This window comes from Armigeres subalbatus, chromosome 2 (assembly GCF_024139115.2).
Source record: "Armigeres subalbatus isolate Guangzhou_Male chromosome 2, GZ_Asu_2, whole genome shotgun sequence".
Taxonomy (NCBI): Eukaryota; Metazoa; Arthropoda; class Insecta; order Diptera; family Culicidae; genus Armigeres; species Armigeres subalbatus.
The window spans coordinates 84989323-85001670 of NC_085140.1; positions in this window are offsets into that span (position 1 = coordinate 84989323).

The following is a 12348-nucleotide window of genomic DNA, read 5'->3' on the forward strand; positions in this document are numbered from 1 at the left end:
TTGATAGAAAAAGCCAGCCTCTTGCTAAACCTATGTAAGTCTCGTCTAGATTGCCTCGCCCCCACACGCTGTAAGGAACAATATGAATCGAAATACCAGTAAACGATAATCTCATTGAATCTACAGCTAGTTGCATCCTCATCTCCATACACCGAATAGATTTGTCATAACTTGATGACAGAGTGACGACGATCTTGTGAGACACCTGCTTTACAAGCCACTAGCAGCCTACAAGTGCAAAACCCATTTTCAATATTTTACGTTAGCTTAATGCCGAATCAATAATCGGATAGCCAGCACTGTGGTGCGACATCGATTTGTAAGCTAATAACAGTGTTTTGGGTGCTGTGAGTCGTGCCGCTGTTGATTCTGCCCACTTAAGTTAAATGGCTCTGCCACGAGATGATCCCGATGATTGGAGTAATTGATTAATTATTAACCAGTGAATACGATCGCTGATCGATCGGCTTCATGGTAGTTCACGATATTGAGTTTGTTAGATTGGCCGGGATTGATGAGGTCCGAAATTATAGTGTTTGTACTAACGGAGGACGAGACAATAAATTAGTATTCGTTTTGTCTACTAGGTAGTTGCTTATAGGGGTTCCGGGTTGCAAAGATAGTTTTAACTACTGAAGCTGTATAGGAGCCTATGTAGTATTTAGAAGTCCTATTCAATCCGGTAGGACAATATTCATTCGCCGCCAGCCGCACCATCTACGTAAAGTCCGCAAATTCTATCGTCCGCCGTACCATCTTGCTTGCTACATGCCTTATTTTCTTGTTACAATCGACTACCCATTATTATCCTATATTCTATATACGTATCTAAATTGCCCCACTTTTTGGAGTTAACGGGTGTTACTTCAGAAAAAAAAATTAAGCTCTTTTTAGTGGAATGTATTCAACCGGCTAGGACGAGTTAAGTAACCTCCATTTAATTCCACCAATTATTTTGATATCTTTGCAGATACGTATTTCGACCACAACTGTGTGGTCGTCTTCAGTGTCTCGTACTTGACTCGACTGTGTTACTTTTTACAGTCGATGCATTTTTGGTTCATTCAGCTTCTCCATCAAGTCCACCATATACACACAGGCCGTAGGGAAATCTTCCAGCGACCTTGACGAAACTTTCACTGGTCGCCTTTTATTTCTTGTAGATTTTTATCAAATTGTACAATATTTTTCTTATCAAATTGTTCTCTTAAATATCTTAATCAAAACTCAAGTGGAATTTTTTATACAATATAAAAACAAGACATTTTTTTTCAGAAACCTAAAAAAATAACTTAAAAAGGTTTCTATGAACTTTCACACGGTGAGGAAAATTTACGACGAAATGCTAAATTAAAAACTATGCCTGAAAATGTCCAAATTTTATTTAAAGGAAGCGAATTTTATAAGCTTTAATCCATGAAATTTTAATGATGAAGTTTTCGTTCGTTCAAAATGTCCATATTTGTCGATATTTTCATGGAGTATTTTTCATAAAATTGGCCCACGGTGTCTCTATGGGGAAATATAATTTTTCAAAAATCAGTACCTCTGAAACATCCACCACGCGAAAGTATATGATCTTCTCTTTCATATCGTGGGTAAACTAAAATGTTCTATCGGGGGATCTAGAACAATTTTTATTTTTTTTCACTATTTTTGGTGCAAACTCTATAGAAATCTCAAATGATAAACAATCAAACCCCCCAAAAATGTGTGGAAAATGACCTCCGATAGAAATTTTTAAAAAGGCACCTACGTAAAAGAGAAAAACCTATACTTTCGGTAGTGGGTGGTTTAGATATACTGATTTTTTTTTGAAAATAAGCCTCTTTGGACAAATAAACCGTGACAAGCTGGGTTGAGTTTCGTTTTGAAGTTCTTTTCAATCTAGATTCCAGAACAATTTGGAGAACCTAGAACATCTGCATCAAACTAATCTGAACTGCACATAATACGTAAGAGCTTTATGGATTTGTGTAGACATGCTTTGTTGCTTCCGATTGGATACCAGGCGTAGTTGACCTGCTAGACCAAATGATCTGAACTCCAGAACAATTTGGAGCAAACTAATTTAGACTGCACATAACACGCAAGGCCTCTAGGGACTTGTTTGGACATGCTGGTTTGATTCCGATTACATACCAGAACATTTTGAAGAACCTAGAACATCTGGATGAAACCAATATAAAACGCAAGGGTTTGCAGGGACAAGCTGGGCTGATTTTCGTTTTGAAGTTCTTTTTAATCGGTAAATATTGAGTTTGGTAAATCGAAGTTTTCTGCATTCTAAAAGACAACATTTGTATTCCAGCTGATCTAGCTTAAAAAATAAGATCCACAGAAACACAACAAACTTGCAAACTACAGGAAACTAGATGAGGTGAATAAGACAAGTCTGAATGAATTGTGAAAATCGCTTAGAAGAAATCATGATGATACCTTGATCGCATTACCTATTCGACATGTTAACCAAGAACATATACTTCCCAACATACAATTAGGTTGAGATTTCCTCTAATACAAGTTCCATAAAAAGGCTTGCACACATGTTCATTTATTTAATAAAAATGATGAGATGAAAATTGCTTAAAAAGTTCAGTCACAAGATTAATCGTTACACAAATGAACCATGCGTCTCCATATGCTTTTATGCTTTTAATGCTGCTGAACAGTTTTCAAAATCCCTACCTATCGTTTCCTCTAAGAGGCCCACTTTTGCCTGAAAAACACTCTTGGGGACATTCACATATCGTAATAACTTAGATTATCGTAGTAACTTTTTTTTTAACTTATCTTTACATGCAATCATGCAAACATGCAAGTGACTTCAACGCCGTTGAAGCGATGATTCCTTTCCTACTTTGTGACCAAATAATCTCGGATTTTTTCCAATCAAACAACAAACCCCAGTAACCAGTCGATTTTAGAGATCGAGAACTAAATGCAAAATGCAACACATCAGCATCGCGAATACAAGCATTTTTTCTGATTCGTCTTCCAGTTTTGTGCTATTATAATTAAGACAAAGAGAACTTCACCAGCCAAGTCAATGCCATCGAAGATATAGAACATATTTCGAATGATGATTTTGTCAAGGTAGCACCAAATAAGAATTCGGAAATGGGGACTTCCGAACCGAAATTTCTTCTGCCATGTTATCTGCCAAACTAAATGATGCGTTGTTTAGCGCATGTTTATGTAAATCCAGCGCACTACTTCTGAAGTTGGGTAATTTCCTGTATCTCGAGAAAAATCCATCTTCGGTTATAGAAGGCTACTAACTTTTATCCGGACAGACACTAACTTTTATCCGGGTTTCCAGTGACAGCTATACCGTAAATCAAATCAAAAGGAACAGAGCCTTTTTGTAGTACGGAATAAACGTAGTGCCGATATTGCGTCTGGTCATTATCTCTTCATCAATGAAATACGGCTGCGCGGATTCGTCGGTTGGACGAGGAATTTTATAGTTCAGAATCGAAATATAGCAACATTTTTTATAGAAAACAGCATGAAAAGCGAATGCAGTATAGCAGTGAAGTTCTGCAAAAGGCTATTGACGAAGCCCGAAGAACAAGAAAGCTAAATACGGAAGAAGCACGCTTAAAACATGGGTAATTTATATGGCTGAAGCAGGGTTTCCAATCAGCGAAAGCGATTTGACGAACACAGTTAAGGACTACGCTGACGTAATCCGTAAATCTCGTGAATTGCCATTGTCATGAAGCGTAAACGTTGGCTTACTTTTCTTATCCTAATGTTTTAATAATTATATCTACAGGTAAAAACTGGTCTCATCGGTATGAGGCATATTTTAAAAAAAGAGAAATTCTATACGAACCTTCCACGATCAGGTGATAAGGTTCCTAAAAATTATCTTCGCGAGTTGTTCCTAGAAGTAGAAGAAGTTTTGCAATTTTCAACAACCCCAAGCAATTCATCAATTTTGATGAATCGGGATTTCAACTGGTTCCAAAAAAGTTCAAAGCGCTTTGTGAACAAAGTGTTGAGAATGTTTATAAAATCAACAACTACTCTGAAAAGGAAATCTACGATACTTTATCCTGGTAAACGAATCAGTCGGGAAATCGTTGAAAGCATTCCTATAGAGTGGGAAGTTGGCGTATCAGACGAAGGGTGGCAAACAGCCAAATCCTTCTATGAATACATGACCAACGAATTTTTCGTGTGCTGAACGGGTGTGAAACCAATTTTTTAGTTGTTGTTTTTGTGGACGGACACTAGAGCTACATTAACATGGAGTTGACTGAGTTTTGCACAAAGAATCAAATTATTCTGATATCGCTGTACCCGAGCTCTACGAGAATCCTTCAATCATTTCTTTGGACCGATCGTTCTTCGGGCCATTTAAAACTGTTTGGAGTGAAGTCTTGAAGCAGTTTTTACTCGGAAGCAGTTGTGCAAGAGTAACGAAGACGAACTTCCCAGGACTTCTAAAGACTGCTCTTGAAAACTTCACGAGCTCCAAAGCTTGTCTCAGAAAGGGGTTTGACATTTGCGGACTTTGTCCATGGGACGTGAATGCCATTGACTTCCGTACTTTGCAAACGAATGCTTCTAATTTTCTGGAGGAGCCAATAGCGAGCACTACCGTGTACGGAAAGGACAGTCGACGTTTCGTGTCATACTTCCAATACTGATTATGAACTCCAACTCTTCTATGTTGAAATGGGATTACTTGCCGAACTACTTACCAGATTTAACCTCATTTTTTGACGTAAACTACGTCTAAGGGGAAGGCTCGGATACAGGGTGACAAATGAAAATTTCCAAATTCGAGACCGTCACGAAATCATGTAAGATTTTGAACTTTAATAGCGTCTTTATCTTCCGATGGATTTTTGAGATTTATATATCAATCGATTCGGAAATTCTCTACCAATTTGTCAATTAGGGGAAACTGGGGTAATATGCACCCCCGGGGCAAAACGACCCTTTGACGTTTTTGAGGACATTTTCGGCACATTTTCAGGAGTGTTCACAACAGCGCATGTAGTTCGGATCTCGAACTACGAATCTAGCAGTAAACATTCTTGAAAGTATATCTGAAACACCTCCAAAAAAGCCAAAAGGTCGTTTTGCCCCGGGGGTGCATTTTACCCCAGTTTACCCTATATTGAAACTTTGGGTTATGAATGTTAAAATAGGGTATCGGATCATTTTGGCAGCACCCTCTTTTCTTGTCCGCAAGAGTCTCGTTTCGGCCATCGCCGTTCAGTGTGGTTGGCTTTTGGACTCTCCTTTTTGTGTGGTGTTTCGCACAAAAAGTAGAACAATGGAGCCGGACCAGTGACCGCGGTCGAAACAAATGTAACACAAATGCGTAATGTAGTGCATGCGTGTATAAAAAGTGATCCAGATAGGGGCATGTTTGTGCAGGCATGAGACGATCAATTGTTATCAATGCCAATGCCCTTGCTAGTAATGCAATCAATTTATATTAAAAAACGACTTTGGAAAATGCATTTTTTCGCAAACTGAAAACTAATAAGGCCGTTACACATATTTATTAAAAATTATGGTCTCCGCAAAGTCAAGGGGGAGAAGGTAATCTTCTTCTTCTTCTACTGAATCGAGCGGCATGAAAATTTGAATGCAGAGGTTTTGGGGCCGGGGAAGGTTCTTAAGATGGTTAGAGACCCCTCTCCTCTTTGAAACCTGGCTCATATACAAATGAAACACCAATTTCATCATAACTCGAGATCAAGCAAATGGAAACAAATCTGGCGTGTGGAGGTTTTGGAAGAGAAGACATGTTTCTGTGGTGGTTTGCAACGAACTTTCTGGAAAGGGGGGCTCCCATACAAATGAACCAAAAATTTCTGCATAACTCGAGAATTAATCAGAGAATAAATCAATTTTAGGCGAAGCAAAGTTCGACGGGTCTGCAAGTAAAAAATAAATATTAAAATGGAAAAAAAATAAAATTTAAAAAAACTCCTCGGATTTGTTAAATAATGTTTTGAAAGTTCTCAAAATTTACCGGAAATTTTTTTTGTTGCCCCTCAAGTTGTTATTTTTGAGCAAAATAACAATGTGGGTGAGACATATTTAAAAAAAATATTTATATCGGCCTAATAATATTTTGTCCAATTCAATGCGCGCCTGAATCAGAAGGATTTAACTTTGATTCAGGAAGTGTGAATGCACTTAAGATATTTTTATAATACGTGGGTGCAATAATGCGGTACTTATTGTACACGACAAAAGCGTCGGAACGCATACGTTCTTGAAACAGGCTATATGAGATACAATAGAGCTATCACCTTCTAGCTCCCTGATTCAAAAGTTTTGCAATGATATTAATAAAATGTTTGCACGAATATTTTATCCATAATGAGACTCGGTGTTGGTAGAATCATACTCAAATCTGAATCATCGAGGTTTCATGCACGAGCTAACTCGCCTGCGATTCTGTAGGGGAAGCATCGCGCTTGAGTTTCTCGGCCAGAATCGCATCGCTTCGCTCACTCACTGAAAAATTATTTCGTTCTAAAAAGCGTCAAAACGCAATCGAGACATATGTTTTGTTTATATATAATTATTAGCCATTGTTTTAGTCGAAAAATAGTTAATTCAATGCATTCAACAATGAAGAACACGTAAATATCATGCAATGATGCAAAATGCGATTCAAATCATTAGCAAATCTCTCGGTCATAATTCTGATGGGATTTGACTCACGCATGGTTTGAATCGCCGATGAGATTTGAGATTTTGAGATTTTACCAACACTGCCAGACAGTAGGAGTTAGAATGTAATAACACACATACACTATATTTTCCCGTCCGCAACGTTTACGACTCGCGCGCACCAAAACCAAATTAATTGGGTTTTGGTACATTATTGACATTTTATGATTTCTAGTGATGCACGAAAAACAAGATATGCCTATGATTGGAATTTTTCTAAATAATAAATGTTGCAAACGGAAAAGAGAATGCTTCCCTAGGGCTTCTTCTTTTGAAATATTTCATCACATGCTTCAAAACCCAAATGTAGGCAATTCGGATCCATTACCAAATCCAAATGTAGGCATTCGGATCATTACCACTGAGGACTAAATTTGGGTTTTCATAGTAAATTTTTTAAACAATTGTCGTATCCAACAATTTTCATATCTTATGATACGCTAGTTTTGTTCGAAACCAGTGACATAAGTAATCAAATGAATTTTCTAAAAATATTCATGCATGAAGGCACTACAATCCTCAATGAACAAAACTGCCTTACGTAGTTTACGTTGGGCGGTTGTGTCTTGTACATAACACTTCTGATTTTTTTATGATTTTCGTGGAGCCCATATTTTTTTAATTTAACATATATATTGAATGAGCTAGTTCCAAAATAGTTTGATTGTAGCTTGTACATTAAATTTTTGATGTCTTGTTGAACTTCATTCCGTAAAGTGTCTCCAGAACAGTGTACAGTGGTTCGCTCTAGAACAAAGGATGGCCAAAACCTCAAAATGTCTCTAAAAATAGGTTTTATGTTTGTATCATGGTATTTTGATGCTTTTTGTCACATACAGACTTGAACGTGGGTGTTGGAAGCACTGCTTTGGCAATATACAGCCGTTTTTTCGGCATCTGTGTGGATACTAAATACTTTCATTTTACTGCTAAATTAAGTTTTTGAAAACAGATCGTTTTGCAACAAAGACGCACTCAGATGCCATAAAACTAGTTAGTACTATTCCATTTGATTCCCTCATTTGATTGTTATGTCACAGATATGTATTTCGACTCCAACAGTACCGCCGTCTTTAGTGTCTCGTACTTGACTCAAGTGGTGGAATTAAATGGGATAGTACTAAGTCGTCTTACGACAAGTAAGGATATTCCTAGCTCTAAATAATTTTCTTATCAAAATAATTGCTTGCTAAATACTGGCTGTCCATGTGCTAATACAAGACAAAACAAAAGACGATCTATTTGCTTGCTAAATTTCCTTTGTTCCCAACGGAATAATATATTGTAAGTGTAAGAGATCAATGGACAGTGCTGCGAAACGTTTTTCTTGACTGAAGTTACTGTTGTCGTAGTAAACTCTATAAAAACTTCAAACGGCTTGTGCTCTGTTCCATTTCGATCAAATTAGCTCTAAAATTTAAATTACTATTGAAATAGCAAATGTTATCGTTCAAGCGAAAGGGATCAAGAAAGTCAAATATAGTAGTACCCAAGCAACCAAAAGTACGGATAAGATGGGATGTTTTGGCTTAATCAGCTTGCATTTTAAGTAATTTTTTGTATGGCTGGAGCGCAAAAGTGAACTTCGAAGTTCTGTTAAGGTGTTAGAAACTCGATGTGAACCAAGAGTGAACTTATTGGTTCGGTTAGGAACAAATTTAAGTAAAATGTGAACTTTTGGTTGCTTGGGGTAGTGTGTGATTTGATTGATGGAATCGCGGTAGCTTTATTCATGTGTTATGCTTGTCCAAATAGTTGTTTCAACATGGAAAATAAGCGCCAATTCATTTGATTCAACGGTCCATTTCATGCCAGCTTCAATATTCAATATGTTACGGAGAAGTTTTGTATAAGTCATTAAAACTATGCGCCTCAAATCATGGAAAATCCACAATTATGGAATATTTTTGACAAAAAGTTGTATTTGAAAAAAAAAATCAATTATTTTAATGACAAACGAACAACTGTTATTGTAACTGTGTACTTACATTTGCACTCGAAAAAGAATTTATTTTTTGCTCATTTAAAGAAATCTGTCTTTTCTATAATTATGAGCAGAATAATTATTTCCACAAATATGAGACAGTTCAGCTTTTAATTCCAATCTCAGTACCAACATTGTCGATTGCTGGCAAGAATAGTGTGTTACAGTTTAGCTCGGGCTCAAACATTAGAACTTGAGACTCTTTATAGGACGAATCATGGCACGGCAAATGCTGGGTAAAGCGTACCATTGGTACTTCGCGTACCTGAAGGAATAAAATAGACCCCGTCTCGCGGTCCTTAGCATCTTACCCAGCAACTCCTATCCCTACCTCCCCGCGGTGCTGGCCTGGATACGAGCAACCTTAGGGAAGATCGGGTTACCAACCCCGGTGGGAACTATGGTCGTATGCTGACAGGGAAGGGGGGGTTCGCTCCTCTTCGGAGGTGCAAATCTTATTGAGCGTCTGTTCTCCATGTCAGGATCGGCTCACAACAGCGTCTGTTCTCCATGTTAGGGGCGGCTGATGAACGTCCGAGTGCCAGCGAGGGACTCTAAGTGAAACTGTGCACCATGGTCCACCGGAAATAAGGAGGAATGGTCCTCCGGAAATTTAGGGGGTTTGGTGTCAGGCCCTGCAATCCAGCCTTTAAAAAATCATAAGCAACGAACAATCAACAAGAGAGTACGGACCGGAACCATCGGCGAAGACCACTGCGACGAAAAGGGACTAGCGATTGGAAACTCGATTCGTGGAACTGCAAATCTCTCAACTTCATCGGGAGCACACGCATACTCGCCGATGTGCTCAAGGACCGTGGATTCGGCATCGTAGCGCTGCAGGAAGTTTGTTGGAAGGGATCAATGGTGTGAACGTTTAGAGGTAATCATACCATCTACCAGAGCTGCGGCAACACACACGAGCTGGGAACAGCTTTCATAGTGATGGGCGACATGCAAAGGCGCGTTATCGGGTGGTGGCCGATCAACGAGGGAATGTGCAGGTTGAGGATCAAAAGCCGGTTCTTCAACTTCAGCATAATCAACGTCCATAGCCCACACTCCGGAAGCACTGATGATGATAAGGATGCATTCTACGCGAAGCTAGAACGTGAGTACGATAGCTGCCCAAGCCACGACGTCAAAATCATCATAGGAGATTTGAACGCTCAGGTTGGCCAAGAGGAGGAGTTTAGACCGACTATTGGGAAGTTCAGCGCACACCGGCTGACGAACGAAAACGGCCTACGACTAATTGATTTCGCCGCCTCCAAGAATATGGCCATTCGCAGCACCTACTTCCAACACAGCCTTCCGTATCGGTACACCTGGAGATCACCACTGCAGACAGAATCGCAAATCGACCACGTTCTGATTGATGGACGGCACTTCTCCGACATTATCGACGTCAGGACATATCGTGGCCCTTACATCGACTCTGACCACTATCTGGTGATGGTTAAACTACGCCCAAAACTATCCGTCATCAATCATGTTCGGTACCGACGACCGCCGTGGTACGACCTAGAGCGACTGAAGCAACCTGATGTCGCCACTGCATACGCGCAGCATCTCGAGGCAGCGTTGCCGGAAGAGGGTGAGCTCGATGGGGCCTCTCTTGAGGACTGCTGGAATACAGTTAATGCAGCCATTAACGACGCAGCGGAGAACAACGTTGGGTATATGGGACGAAGTCGACGGAACAATTGGTTCGACGAAGAGTGCAGACAAATTCTGGAGGAGAAGGACGCAGCGCGGGCGGTCGTGCTGCAGCAAGGTACCCGGCAGAACGTGGAACGTTATAGACGGAAGCGGAGACAGCAGACCCGCCTTTTTCAGGAGAAGAAACGCCGCCTGGAAGAAGCGGAGTGCGAGGAGATGGAACAGCTGTGCCGTTCTCAAGAAACACGCAAGTTCTACCAGAAGCTCAACGCATCCCGCAAAGGCTTCGTGCCGCGAGCCGAAATGTGCCGGGATAAGGATGGGAGCATCTTGACGGACGAACGTGTGGTGATCGAAAGGTGGAAGCAGCACTACGAGGAACATTTGAATGGCACTGAGAGTACATGCAGTGAAAGTCAAGGCAGCGGAGGAGATGACTACGTCAGTTCAGCGGACGATGGAAGCCAACCAGCCTCCACCTTGAGGGAAGTTAAGGATACCATCCAACAGCTAAAGACCAATAAAGCAGCTGGTAAGGTTGGTATCGGAGCTGAGCTTATCAAGATGGGCCCGGAAAAGCTAGCCACTTGCCTGAACAAATTGATAGTCAGAATCTGGGAAACTGAACAGCTACCGGAGGAGTGGAAGGAAGGGGTTATATGCCCCATCTACAAGAAAGGCGACAAGCTGTGAGAACTTTCGAGCGATCACCATCCTTAATACCTACAAAGTGATATCCCAGATCATCTTCCGTCGTCTGTCACCATTAGTGAATGAGTTCGTGGGAAGTTATCAAGCCGGCCTCGTTGACGGCCGCTCGACAACGGACCAGATCTTTACTGTACGGCAATTCCTTCAAAAATGCCGTGAATACCAGGTCCCAAGGCATCATCTGTTCGTTGATTTCAAGGCGGCATACGACAGTATAGACCGCTTAGAGCTATGGAAAATTATGGACGAAGACAGCTTCCCTGGGAAGCTTACCAGACTGATCAAAGCAACGGTGGATGGTGTGCAAAACTGTGTGAAGATTTCGGGCGAACACTCAAGTTCGATAGAATCGCGCCGGGGACTAAGACAAGGTGATGAACTTTCGTGCCTGTTGTTCAACATTGCGCTAGAAGGTGTCATGCGGAGAGCCGGGTGTAACAGCCGGGGTACGATTTTCAACAGATCCAGTCAATTTATTTGTTTCGCGGATGACATGGACATTGTCGGCCGAACATTTGCAAAGGTGGCAGAACTGTACACCCGCCTGAAACGTGAAGCAACAAAAGTTGGACTGGTGGTGAATGCCTCAAAGACAAAGTACATGCTTGTGGGCGGAACAGAGCGCGACAGGGCTCGCCTGGGAAGCAGTGTTACGATAGACAGGGATACCTTCGAGGTGGTCGAGGAATTCGTCTACCTCGGATCCTTGTTAACGGCTGATAACACTGTCAGTCGTGAAATACGAAGGCGCATCATCTACGGCCTACTACGGGCTCCAGAAGAAACTGCGGTCAAAAAAGATTCGCCACCGCACCAAATGTGTCATGTACAAGACGCTAATAAGACCGGTTGTCCTCTACGGACATGAAACATGGACAATGCTCGAGGAGGACTTGCAAGCACTCGGAGTATTCGAGAGACGGGTGCTTAGGACCATCTTTGGCGGTGTGCAAGAAGACGGTGTGTGGCGGCGAAGAATGAACCATGAGCTCGCCCAGCTCTACGGCGAACCCAGTTTCCAGAAGGAAGCTAAAGCCGGACGGGTACGATGGGCAGGGCATGTTGCAAGAATGCCGGACAGCAACCCTGCAAAGATGGTGTTCGCTTCCGATCCGGCAGGTACTAGACGACGTGGAGCGCAGCGAGCGAGATGGGCAGACCAGGTGCAGAACGACTTGGCGTGCGTGGGGCGTATCCGAGGATGGAGAGATGCGGCCTTGAATTGTAGTGGAATTCAATGGGATTGTAGAAACTCGTCTTATGACAAGTGAATAAAA